The sequence below is a fragment of the Strix aluco genome, chromosome 1 (genome assembly GCF_031877795.1).
Source record: "Strix aluco isolate bStrAlu1 chromosome 1, bStrAlu1.hap1, whole genome shotgun sequence".
NCBI lineage: Eukaryota > Metazoa > Chordata > Aves > Strigiformes > Strigidae > Strix > Strix aluco.
Window position 1 is genome coordinate 2641811 of NC_133931.1, and position 13351 is coordinate 2655161.

At 43.8% G+C, this 13351-nt stretch overlaps 1 protein-coding gene across 8 annotated transcripts in view; it reads left to right on the forward strand.

Annotated features, from left to right (window-relative positions):
* TSNARE1 (t-SNARE domain containing 1) overlaps positions 1–13351 on the forward strand; it is a 508113-nt gene that overhangs the window by 17028 nt on the left and 477734 nt on the right. For 5 of the 8 annotated variants that reach the window (XM_074846395.1, XM_074846464.1, XM_074846427.1 and 2 more), the window contains one exon: positions 267–356. The gene's annotated coding sequence lies outside the window, so the exon portion shown is untranslated. Of the gene's footprint in view, positions 1–266; positions 361–13351 lie in introns of all 8 variants that reach the window. The other 3 variants (XM_074846421.1, XM_074846412.1, XM_074846438.1) reach the window with 1 other exon arrangement.

Genomic DNA, 13351 nt, shown 5'->3' on the forward strand with positions numbered 1-13351 from the left:
GGGAAGGAGTGGTTTTTTTTTTTTTATGTGTGTGTTACGTTGTCAAGAGATATTGTGTAGGCCAAAAGCAAAGCTTGCCTAATATATATATTTTCTTCAACAAATTCATAGGGTGTGAAAACTCCCAAAGTCAGCTGAATCTAAAGATACGGCTAAAAACTCAGTCTTGGGAACGCCTGAGCTTCAGACTGGGGGAAACAGAGCAGAGAAAAACCTGTGTGAACTTTTCACTTCTGATTTTCATTTTTTTCCTTTTCCCTGGACAGAGACAATACTGCTGAGACGGGCTTTGGGTCCATTGGGCTATTGCTGCCTAGTGCGGAACAAGAGGCTCCACAACACAAGAGAATAAAATTGTGGGTGAGATATTTTTTGCTGTGTTTTTTCTTTGATAATCCTTCCTGTTTCAGGTTCGTTCTTTTGTTTTGGTTGTTTTTTTCCATATCCCTTCAACTTGTTGGGGGTGATGCTAAGTTTTGTAGACTCAGCCTCTGGAGTGGGTGTGCAGGAACATTGCAGGCTCATCCCTTGCAGATATTCACCTCTGGACAGCATCTTCTGTTCTTGTGGTAGTTTCCTTGTGTTAACTGGTTGATATTGGATGATCTCCATCCAAATTCTTCCCCTGACAGCTGATCTTGCCTGACTTGGCTGGTCATTAAGCTCTGGGATGGCCCACACTCATGGTGTGTTGACTTTGAGTTGGGATTTCTGGCCAAAGTGAGTCTTACTGGGTGCTCTCTGCTAGGAGCGGATGGTCATTGAGTTTCATTTTTCGAGGTGTAACAAACTGTATTTGTAAAACCTATAAATTTTTTTATTAGCAGAAATAGTTTTCTTAAACTACATCTGTTTTTCCCACCTGGAATACCATTAATGGTAATTTGTATCATGGCTAGAAGAGTTGTTTCATGTACTCCAGCTTAATAGTAGGAAATAAGTCTGTCCTTGGGTATTTTTGGTTTTGTGTCTGTTCCTCCTTCATATAATACTTTAGAAAGTATTCTAGAATTAGAAAAAGGAAGGGTTTTATATATTTATCTGAATCAATTGGTTATCTTGCACTTAATTCTTATTCAAGAAATCATGATCTTTGAAACAAATCCTTAAAAAGGATTTTCTCTACCTCCGTTTTCCATAGCATGAGGAGCATTGGCATGTACCATCCCCGTTTTGTATACAGAGCTAAACAGATTTGTAACATTCAGTAAATAGTATGCAAAAAGTAGGCCTGTTAACATCCTGAGTAATCACCAACAACAGAGTAAATACAAGGTTAATGAGATTAACGGGAAAGAGGAACACAAGCGTTTGAGTGCACCTCCCCATGGCCCCGTAGGTGGTGGCAGCCCCGTTCCTGTTGACGAGCCAGCATGGCTATAGATGCAGTAGTGATTTTGCTGCTGTTCCCCATACGATGCTTAATGAGTTCCTACTGTTGGCTTTTTTCTTTAGGTACTGTGTAATATTATTAAATCCCACTCCTCGCAAGATAATTTGAGCTTTTTTTTTTTTTTTTTTTAAATCTTTATTTGCGTTTTCCCCCTTTTTGTTTCTAGTGCTGGGGCTCAGTGGTAAGGTGTCAGATTAGCCTGTGTCTTGTGAAGTCTTATCCCAGGCATCTGGTACCCTCCTAGATGTCTCCTCAAGGCCACCAGAGGAATTGGCCTAGTTTTTTTTTCTGGGAAACATGCTGCCATCAGAATATTGTACTCAGAAGTGCATTGAGATTTAACCTTTATTTTCGTATCCCAAGCTCCATCTTGACTTGATTTCATTTGTCTTTTGCTTTTCTCCTTCCAAGTGCTCTACATCACATGCTCTCCATTAAGTCTTGCAGGAAAACAAAGACCCATTTCCAAGAAAAAACATGACTTTTTTTTTCTACTCTAGTATCTCTCAAGGCCTCTCTGTTTTCCAGGCTAATGGGTTTTCTGGACATGGTGCTCTCAGTCCATCTTCCTCTAGCATCTTCTGGCAGTCATCAATGTTTTCTCAATGTCACTACCTCAGAATTGTTTATTTGAGTTTTCTCCACCCAAACCTGCATATGCGTGGTTGGCTCAAAGCTCTAGGCACCGACTCCCCTTACTGGTCAGTTGACAAACTGCAACCTATTTTTTTTCTGTTTTAAATGAAAATGCCTTACTGAGAAACCTATTTTGTTTACTCAAGATAAATCTTGTACTTATGACCCTAGCTTTTCTTTTTATGGTGGTTCTGATTAAACCAATAACCTTCAACTTAAACAATTTAGGTAGAGTATGGGCACTGCATATTGCAGAATGAATTATTCGCCTCTTAGCTTTTGTTTGTATTTGTTGCAGGGTTTTTTGTTGTTTTTGTTGGGTTTTGTTGGTTTTGCTGGTTTTATTTTAGCATTGCAATTTCTTTTCCTCCTGTTTCAGTTGAATAGGACAGTGATTTCTCTCTCCTATCAGCTCTTTTGCATTTGGGTGTGAGGATGACTGGTTAAGGGATCAGGACACAAGTAGTGTTGACCTCTATCCTTCCAGTTGCAGGGAATGATGAGGGAAGAAACAGGAAGACCCAGCAGATCAACAGCTGGCTCTGAGCCTGGTGTTACCAGCAGAATTTTGGGTTTTTTGATCATGGGTCGGTCTACATGACTCCAGGCCTTCTGGCAACAGATGGAGTACTCCTGTCTCAAAGTGGGGAAAGGATCTTTGCACAGGAGTTAGCAGGGCTCGTGGAAAGAGCTTTAAACTAGATTTGAAGGGGGGGAGGGGGGGGGGATAAAACCAGAATTGCTAGAGATAAGCCTGAGGTGGCAAGCCAATGTTTAAGGGACAGTGTGCTAATGAGGTTCTTCAGTCTCAGAGGAGGGAGGGGATGGAGATCCACTTGGCAGCGAAGATGCAAGGGTTATTGATGTGTTAGAAACCACGGAAGGTCCTGACAGTGGTCACATAGGAATTAGGGCTTCTCCCACCAGAAAGGTGGTGGGTTCAATAGCCCAGATGAAGCATGCACCAGTGTATGTAGCATGGGCAACAAACAGGAGGAGCTGGAAGCCATCGTGCAGCAGGAAAACTATGATAAAGTTGCCATCACAACTCCCTGGTGGGATGACTCACACAACTGGAGTGCTGCAATGGATGGCTGTAAACTCTTCAGAAGGGATAGCAAAGGAAGAAAAGCCAGTGGGGTAGCCCTGTATGTTAGGGAGTGTTTTGGTTGTCTAGAGCTTGATGATAGTGATGATAGGGTTGAGTGTTTATGGGTAAGAATCAGGGGGAAGGCCAAAAAGGCAGATATCATGGTGGGAGTCTGTTATAGACCATCTAGCCAGGATGAAGAGACAGATGAAATATTCTATAAGCAGCTGGGAGAAGTCTCACAATTGCTGGTCCTTGTTCTCATGGGGGACTTCAGATGTCTGCTAACTGGGGAGGTCCCAGTTGGCTGGAGGTTAGCAAGTGTGACACCCATCTACAAGAAGGGCCAGAAGGAGGATCTGGGGAACTACAGGTCTGTCAGCCTGACCTTGGTGCTGGGGAAGGTTATGGAGCAGATCATCCTCAGTGCCATTACACGGCACATACAAGACAACCAGATGATCAGGCCCAGTCACCATGGGTTTATGAAAGGCAGGTGCTGCTTGACTTAATGTGATCTACTTCTATGACAAGGTGATCTGCTTAGTGGATTAGAGAAAGGCTGTGGATGTTGTTTACCTGGACTTTAGTAAAGCCTTTGACACCGTTTCCCACAGCATTCTCCTGGAGAAAGTGGCTACTTATGGCTTGGACAGGTGTACTCTTCACTGGGTAAAAAACTGTCTCGATGGCCAGGCCCAGAGAATTGTGGTGAATGGAGTAAAATCCAGTTGGTAGCCGGTCACAAGTGGTGTTCTTCAGGGCTCAGTACTGGGGCCAGTTCTGTTCAATATCTTTGTCAATGATCTGGACAAGGGGATCAAGTGCACCCTCGGTAAGTTTCCAGATGACACCAAGTTGGTCAGGAGTGTTGATCTGCTTGACGGTAGGGAGGGTCTACAGAGGGATCTGGACAGGCTGGATTTATGGGCTGAGGCCAATTGTATGAGGTTCAACAAGGCTCAGTGCCGGGTCCTGCACTTGGGTCACAACAACACCCTGCAATGCTACAGGCTTGGGAAGAGTGGCTGGAAAGTTGCCTGGAGGAAAAGAAGCTGGAGGTGTTGGTCGACAGCTGGCCGACTATGAGCCAGCAGTGCCCAGGTGGCCAAGAAGGCCAATGACATCCTGGCTTGTGTCAGAAATAGTGTGGCCAGCAGGACTAGGGAAGGGATCTTACCCCTGTACTCGGCACTGGTGAGGCCACACCTTGAAATACCGGGTTTACTTTTGGGCCCTCCACTACAAGAAAGACATTGAGGTGCTGGAGTGTGTCCAGAGAAGGGCAGCGAAGCTGGTGAAGGGTCTAGAGCACAAGTCCTGTGAGGAGCGGCTGAGGGAACTGGGGGTGTTTAGCCTGGAGAAAAGGAGGCTGAGGGGAGACCTTATAGCTCCCTACAGCTACCTGAAAGGAGGTTGTAGTGAGGTGGGTGTTTGTCTCTTTTCCCAAGTAGCAAGTGATAGGATGAGAGGAAACAGCCTCAAGTTGCACCAGGGGAGGTTTCAATTGGATATTAGGAAAAATTTCTTCCCTGAAAGGTTTGTCAAGCACTGGAACAGGCTGCCCAGGGAAGTGGTTGAGTCATCGTCCCTGGAGGTATTTAAAAGATGTGCTTAGTTTAGTGGTGGACTTGGCAGTGTTAGGTTAATGGTTGGACTTGATGATCTTAAAGGTCTTTTCCAACCTAAACAGTTCTGTGATTCTATGATTGTTCATTATCACATCTTTGCCTGGAGCTGGGATTTTCTTTCCAGGCTACATTGCTGGAAGTCACCCAACATCTTGGCATTGGCTGGGCAAAATAGAAGAGCACTCGAGCGTTTCACTGATGCTGTGGGAGGGAGGAGATATAATTCCACCAAATTGCTGTCCAGCAACACAGCTTGGAAAGGTCCTCTGGGTTTGTGTTGATGTGGTGGTGTAATGGTTTTACTGCTCTCTAGAGAACTAAGTCATAGAATATTTTGAGTTGGAAGTGACCTTTAAGGGTCATCTAGACCAACCCTGCTGCAGTGAGCAGGGAGATCTTCAACTAGATCAGGTTTCTCAGAGCACCGTCAAACCTGACCTCAAATGTTTGCAGGGATGGGGTATCTACCACCTCTCTGGGCAACCTGTGCCAGTGTTTCACCACCCTTTTTGTAAAAAATTTCTTCCTTTGAAGCTAAGAAGATGGGGTTTTGATGAGAACAATTCCTCCCTTGCCTTGTGAAGGGATGATATAGGGCAGTCTGAGGGAGAAGAAAGTGGGTCTTGAGTTTGCTTAGTGGGATGATCTCTCTCCCCTTTCCCCCAGTTCCCGTTACGGTTGGTAACTGGGAGCTAAGCTGAACTCAGTGATGCTCTCTCAGTGATGAGGCTTTGGCCATGAGTCTCATTACTGGTCAGCGTGCAGAGAGCTTTCAGATGTTGCAGTGTAGTTGGGCAGAGAGGTTGCTGATCTGCAGGACAGCAAGACCTTCATAAGGGGAGAAAGGAGTTAAAAGCCACAGCATGATCGCTTCTAGTTTCATTTTGTTCTCTTTGCAAATAGGAAGGGGTGGAAACGGCAAATGTGTGTATGTGAGTGCAAGGGAGGGACTTGCACGTATTCCTGTGTGAGGGCAGGGGAAGCGATTCAGCTTGCTGCAGCATGTTACTAATATTTGTGTATGAGCACTTAAAATTTTGCAGGAGATGTTAAGACTTGAGAAATCTATTTTGTTACCTCCTAAGTGGATGATTAAACTTTTGCATTTTCTGCTTTTTCACTGTGGGAATCTTTAAGTCGTTATGCTTGTTTTCTTTAGAAATCATATTAAAAGCAAAGTGTGGCTTCATTATTTATTTTTGGAAAGCGCTTCTCTCTGCCTGTGTTATGCAAAAGCACTTTAATTGATCTTTCAGACAGTGGAGAAGAGGACAGAGAAGAAAATATTTAATGCAACGTATAATTCTTTCTGGTTTTGCCTCAAAATAAGAAACCACTCTGCCAAGATTTATGTCTCTAAACACAGTTTATGCACATGGTGCAGCTATGTTTTATCTGCCTACTGCAGCAGGCTGATGCAAAGAAATGCCTTGATCAATGGTATGAACTGGTTCAGGATAACTCCTAAATGGTTCCAGTGAGAAACACAGTGCCAGTTTCTTGCCACCTTGATTATAATTGTTGTATGTTTTCATGTTTGTGGTTTTTTTTTTTAAATGTACTTGAAGGTTAAAAATTAAAATGATGCAAATCCATTTCTTGCTGTGCTATACTGAAGCAGAATAACACCCCATTAAACCAAGAGTCTTTCCTATGCATTTTGCAGCACCAGGATGCTTCGGAGGCGGGTGAGATGGCTGTGCCTTGCCTTTAATTCTCCTAGATACCCAATACTGCATTACAGAGTTTATGCAAGCCTGGCAATTCAACACAAACTGCCTGAATTGCAAAGTATCACTTCAGTGTCAACACCTCCCTCCTGTCTGTTTAAGGTGAAACAACTGGAGGGATTCGATGCTGTTGTATACTTACGTTCAAGGTTTGAGGTCTGAGTGTCTTTAGTTGGTGCATGCTGGCTGAGTCAGGAATATTCACGGGCTGAAATCACCTTACTTTGGCTCCGTTGTAGTCAAAGGTCAAATAAAACAGTGCGTATCGAGTCTTGTTGAGTGTTTGTAATTTGTTGTGACTGAGATGTGGACGACACACGTGTTAATGCACGCCTCCACGGTTTGGTCTTTCGGTACTAAAGATTTCTGGGGATATGGTCTGGGAGAGTCAGCTGAGAGACTGTGCCTGAAAACTCTCCCTAAAATAATGAGCTGTATCCTGTCATGGTGGGCTGAAGCTGGAGCTTGACGGAGGTGTATGGCAGGATGCCATGGGAATGATAAAGAAGGGACTGAGCTTGAATGCACCATCAGAAACCTCTTCCCTGCATGTAGACAGAGTAGAGCCACACAAATATGTGTCCTGCTGTTGAAGGTCCAGCTGGTAATCATTCCGCTTGAGCATTGCTGTAGGAGATAGGTATTGCGAGCTGGAAGCTGTGTTAAGTGCAAGACAAGAAGGTTGATTCCTGACTTAGATAACTTCAAATTTATTGGAGAGTATAAGGAAGCAAGGAGATGATAATCAGCATCAGAGCCAGTCAGAAATCTGGAAGCAAAGCCCAGCTCACAGCAAGGGTGTTCCAGGGCAGTAGGTTCTGAGGAAGTCTGATGTCCCACACAGATGGCTTTGGGACGTCCTTTGGAGATTGGGAACGCTGTGGAGATGTGGCCACGGGGTTGTTGGCACCTTCCCATGCTGGTGAGTTTGTCCATGCAGTTGAGTTAAAATACTTGGAAGAGATTCAACTTCTTCGAAGTTGCATGAATGTCTAAAGTAAGCAAAACCCCTTATTGAAATAGCTTTTGATAGTTTGGAGGTTTTCGGCTGCATTTGTTTGAAATATACTGTGTGCCATGCCTTAGAAGTGCATTTTCAATATATTTTTGAGTCCTCTTTATTTAATGTCAAGCTTGAGAAAGAACATCCCCTGTATGCCCCCCTGCAAAAAAAAAAAAAAAAAAAAAAAGGGATGAGAAAAAGTGAGAAGTAAGCAAAAAGAGCTTGTCGTGAAACCTAAATTCACTTAGAAACATCTAGTTTAGAAAGGCATCTTTAGAAGCTCATTCTGTACTTTTATTGCAAGGATGGTGTTATACTGCTGTACTATATCAGAGAACTGCGTAACAGCAACTCCTCTGTCCTGAATGACTGCCTAGAGCTGTAGGTTTTTGTGTTTAACCCGACTAATGTTTCAGCTTGGTGTCTCCAGGGGTAAAATGAAGGAGTAGCTGCTCTGAGGGATTAATGTGAAGTGAATTAGATGTTTGTAAAAGGCATTAAAAGCCACAATCGCTGTAGTGGGGTTGCATCCCAGTGTTGGAGATGGGAGGTGAGATGCTGCAGTGCATCCCTGTTGTAGATCCTCCTGCTGATGGACCTGGCTGCTGGGGGTGAAGCACTGGTCTGGTGCGAGTGTGGGGACATCTATCTGGATTGCAGGATGAAGACAGCTAGTTATTTGTTTAATGTGTGCTTAGATCAGATGAAAAGGGCAGAAAAAACCTCCCAACCCCCAAAGCCCTCATGTTTTCCAGCAGCAATCAAAAATAGTCGTAAAAAACCTCAGGGGTATCTCTTCTCTTTTCTCTCACATTTTCAGTGAGCACCACAGGCCAAAATGCTTGTGTTCACCACAGGGATGCTATTTCTTGACCCGAGAAACTGCATCCCAGCATCTTCTCCTTGGCTTCCAACCAGAAGGCAGGAATAACGCAGCCTGCTGGGCAAGGAGATGCCCAAGCACTAGCTCGCAAGCGGAGGATGGTGGTGTCCTCAGCATGTCCTGCTCCTACAGCATCACTGCACAGGTCCAGGATGGGAGCCAGGCAACATCTTCTTTGATCTAGGTAGCCACTAGCTGGGGGTACTGAGATCCATGTTCCCACTATCAGGGTTATTCTGGTGACCCAGCAATGCTTGGAGCAGCCCAGCCCTTGTTCTGCTGGCTGGGCTTGGTGCTGTTTTTTTGCCACCTCCTCAGAAATCACTCAACTCAGCTTGCTTTTTTTAGAAACGTGCTTTCATCATTTGTAATACTAAAGGCTCTCCTGCAATGGAGGAGTTTTTGGCTGTTATTTTTAACTGAATGTTTCATTGATCTGATTTACAGCATGAGCTGCCGGCTGCTGTATTAGGAAGAGAGTGGAGAGCCAGCCGTCATGTGGGGTGGGGAAGGAGCAGTGTGGGGAGGCCTTGAGTTATCTTCCTTGTCAGAGCTAATGCATCACGGAGCTGCAGCCCAAAGATGCCTTTTTGCATCATTTTAAGCCAATAAAAGTCAGGGCTTCACTCTCCCTTAAGTGGATCCATGGACTTCAGCCCTATCCAACATTTTGGCATTGGTGTGCTGGTGTCTCCGTGGTGAGCCAGTTTGATTCGTTCAAAATGAAACCCTACCAAAAATAAAAATGTGACATATTTTTGGGTAGATGAGCTTTAGTCTTAGCTCTAAAAGGCAGCTTGCTGCTCTCGCTTGGGTTGAATTAATCTTGCTTGCACCCACAGCTGAAGAGGCTGCGTGCCAGCTATTGAGACATGGTGGGACCTTGTTTGGTGTGGTAGGGTGGAAGGTGGTTTCTTCTGCACAGTACCGCTGTCTGTGATGTGGAATGCACAGCCTCCATCATTGATGCTTTGCTACGTGGTGAGTGTAAACCAGAACTAAGAGCACCTGAAACCTTCAATGACAGGTTTGAGTGTTAAGCTCAGTCCTAACCAAGTGTGTAAATAAAACTGAAAGCCTGAGGAATGGGTTATTTTTCTACTTATGAACCAGAAAATGAAATACAAATACAGTGTTTGGGGCATGGGTATGCAAATATGAACAGATGAGTGCTGTTAAGATGTTTTCAGAAGTGGAATTTTTTTTTGATAGTCTGGAGTCTTACTTTCTTTAAGGCTTTCTCGTGTCACTGTCTTTCTGCCTCTTCCACTTTAGTAGGTTGGCTGAGTTAATTATATCAGAGAAAAGAGTACAGTTCACTGATTTGGGCTTTTCTCCTCTACTCAACTATCAATGAATGTGTTCATGAAGCACATAAGAACTTAATATCTGGATGTCCTCAAGGGAAACTCAGGAAAATTCAGTGATTATCGATTTTTTTGGTATCATCCAGTCAACCAATTAGTACATGTCCATGTCTGGATTACCCATGTATGCTGCTTGCTGCCTCTCTGGTATTTGGGAGGATGCTTTGGAGAACAAATTGGGACATGGATGGGGCTTGAAGCTGTAGAGGGAAAGTGTCCATGGATACTGTGAGGATGTGGAGAGACTGTGACAGAAGCATCAGGGAGATACAGAGCAGGGGAGCAGGGGTTATCATGACAGGAAGCGTTTTGTAGGGGACACAGGCAGGGATACTCAGCTCCACTGCATAACAACACGTTCTCAAAGCCAACAGTGTAGAAATGCGTGGTTTTATCACCTCTAAGGCACCTGTTGAGCAAACAAAATGGACTTGGAGACTCTTCAGTTGAAGGGAAGTGTGTCTTTTTGCAAGATACAGTTCTGAAAGTCGAACGTTTAGAGTATTGCCCTTAGTCTTCCTGATCCAAAATAGCTGAACTGCCTGACGTTCAATATACTTGTGTATGCCTACTCTTCCCCTGGAGTTGGAACCAAAGAAATGGTAATGTCAAGGAACCCGATTATGAATAGTAGTACCTCTATGAGGTCACGATGGCTATCTTCTGTATCAGAGATCCTGAACTGTTTTGTGACAAGTGTGTCTATGTGGATGGTCCAAAGTTAGAAAGGAAAGTAGGGTGAGATTCAGCCTGTTCTGTTAGATTGAGCTTCTTTATGTTCCTCTGTTTTCTCCTTTGGCTCAGTATTAAACTCCCAACTGGACTTTGGACTATGAAGACCCATGAAGTCAATGACACAGTGCTGTGTGTCAGTTGTCTGATGATGACACGCAATGCAGACTTCGTCGTGTTCTTCCAACAAAACTACATAAAGACTTTCTCCTTTAATTGAGAAACTGTGATAGCATTCAGAAGGGAAGAAGTGAACTCTTTACATGGCGTATCTCCCATAGCATTTGCAAAAAAGCTGAAGGCTTAAGTCTAGCCAGCTCAGGGCAGCAATCCTTTGCACTTTGCTGGAGGGAGATCCTGGCTGTGAGCTAGATGGGAGATAACTCCAAACTGTTCTTCTGTGTTGGTATGTTTGGCTTTGCTAAGGAGGAGGTTCCTGTCACACTGGGTGCTACTATTGATGGCACTAATGCAATTCTTGTATGCTTCGTCGTAAGATGGTCTGGGCTTCTGAAGATGCTTATGCTCACGTGTCTGGGGTGAGAAAGGCTCTTGCATACCCAGACTTGGTCTCTGATTGCTCTTTTCCCTGAATGCCCAAATTAGCTCCTTTTTCTGTTGAGATGTTGTTTGTAAACTTTTCTGTTACCTTCTGCTGACTTCAATTTACCAGTGACCTTTCTTGCAGGCTGAATGTAGTGTTCTTGGTACTGTGAGCAATATAAACTGTCTTAAATTATACCTCTCGCCCTCCATCCATCTCAGTTTAGATTTGCAGGAGGATCGTGCATTATCACTTGGAGTTTGCTTTCAGAACTGAGGATGGAGATAAATAAATGCTGGTAGTATAAACTGGAGAACGTGGACTGCTTTAGCTAGCTCAATATGTGAAAAAGAAAGAAGAATGTGTTTTAGATTTTTTTTCCTTCACATATGCATTGGATAGACCTCTCTGTCTTCTACAACCTACGTTTTCTGGGATTGTAGGCAAAGATGCTCATGTCAGCTGATTTTCCTCTCTCACAACTGGAAATGCCAATCAGGGTCTTTGCAATAAAAGCAGCTGTGACTTGGTTAGAAGCTGGACTAATACAAACTCTGCCACGTGTGCTTGTCTTTGTGTGCTTCCTCTGCACCTGGAATTGTTTCTGTCTCCATGAGATGACTTTTGATTGGAAACCTACAGGTGTGTTGCTGTATTTTTCTTAGTAATCTTTGGCACTCCCTTAATTTTTACACTGCAGTTTAGTGGAAGGGCTGTTGAGATCCAGCTGTGTTGGCATTCATCAATTTTGCTCTGACTTGACTGCAAACAAGAGTGTGTGTTAGATGGCAAAAATCTTTAAAATAGGAAAGCAAATTCATGCAATGAATGATGAAGATCTAATTTTTGGAGTAAAGTGACAAAAATCAGCTCACTTTTTTAACTGAAGTACACCTTTCTGTTAGTGCCCTACTCAATTATGGTCCCAATTCCTTGATCAAATGGGAGAGTAATGTGAGTGGATGCGTTTGTCAGAGCACAACAGGTTTATGTTGGGAACACACTGTGTAATTTGCTGGTTGGGCACTGTATACTTGGGGAGCAAGAACACAGTCTTCAGACCTCTGGTTGCGGGACATCTACTCCTCACAGGAGGTTTTTGGGGCAGCAATATACTGATACTCTGGTGCTTGTCAGACTATGTATATGCGAGGAAACCCAAGTGGCTGAACTGACTTCAGGGCTGGAGCAGTAGTGGCTGGCTACACTGCTGTTGGCTACACCACCAAGACTGACCTTGCTGTTGCTGAAGACACCAACCACAATGCAACAAAAGAAATGTCTAAAAAACGAGCCTCAGAAGGAGGAGCTCCATGCCCCATCTACTGAAGAGCAAGTAGAAGGTTCCTGGTTTCCTGCAGATGTGCCTTTCACCTGCTGACACATCTTCTGCCACTTGCCATCTCTAGTTGCTGCCCCTGCCACAAGAGAAATCGTAGCTTTGGCTCATTGCCTATTTGTTTACTCATAGGTAATCCACATGCTACGTAGTTGTTGCAAGTGTTGTGTTTTGGTCTGCTTCTCCATACTGGTGTTCACTTATCTTTCTTTCCTTGATTCAGCGCTTAATATTTCACTCAACTTTCAGGGTGGTAATTATGTTTTAGGATTTTTTTTTTTCTTTCTTTTTTTCTTTTTTTCGGCAATTTGATTGAAGCCAACAGCTTCAAGTCATGGGAGCAGCTGGAAGGGCAGGAGAATAGGACTAGTAAATGGGAAAGTCAGCGTATACCATTGATGGTGGTTGTATTGCTGTAATTCTTTGTGCTGATCATCACCACGTTGCTGGGAAAGGCTGAGAAAGTGGCATCTGTCACTCCATGGCCATTTTGTTTGCAAATATGGGAAAACTATAGGATGAGTGTCTGGAAGCAGTGCCATGGTAACAAGTAGTAAAGACTTGTCTGTCTGCTCTAGAAGATCTCCTGGTGGGGAATGTCAAGAAATGCATCTCCTGTGACTTCTGCATCCTTTGTGACACAGCATCTCTCTTGACTTTTGGTAGCCTATTTGTGGAAGTATTCAGGGAACATATTCTCTTACATATTCTCCCATCTGTCTTTTTCCCAAATTCACTGGCCTTGGTGTATGCTTAAGAATAGACTTGCTTTCTGCGTTATGTTGAGAAGGCAGTTAAGAATTTATTTTTTGACCTTCCTGTGTTTAGATGATAATATTTTTAGTATCTTATATGATGGCTGTTTCTGAGTTGATTTGTAGTTTGGACCTTCTTTTTCCATTTAAATGCAGAGGGGAATGCTTGATCAATGTCTTAATTAGAAAGATATTTTGGGGTGTTTTGTCACCTGGACCAGGTTGTGCAAGAGCCCTTTTCATGGTGC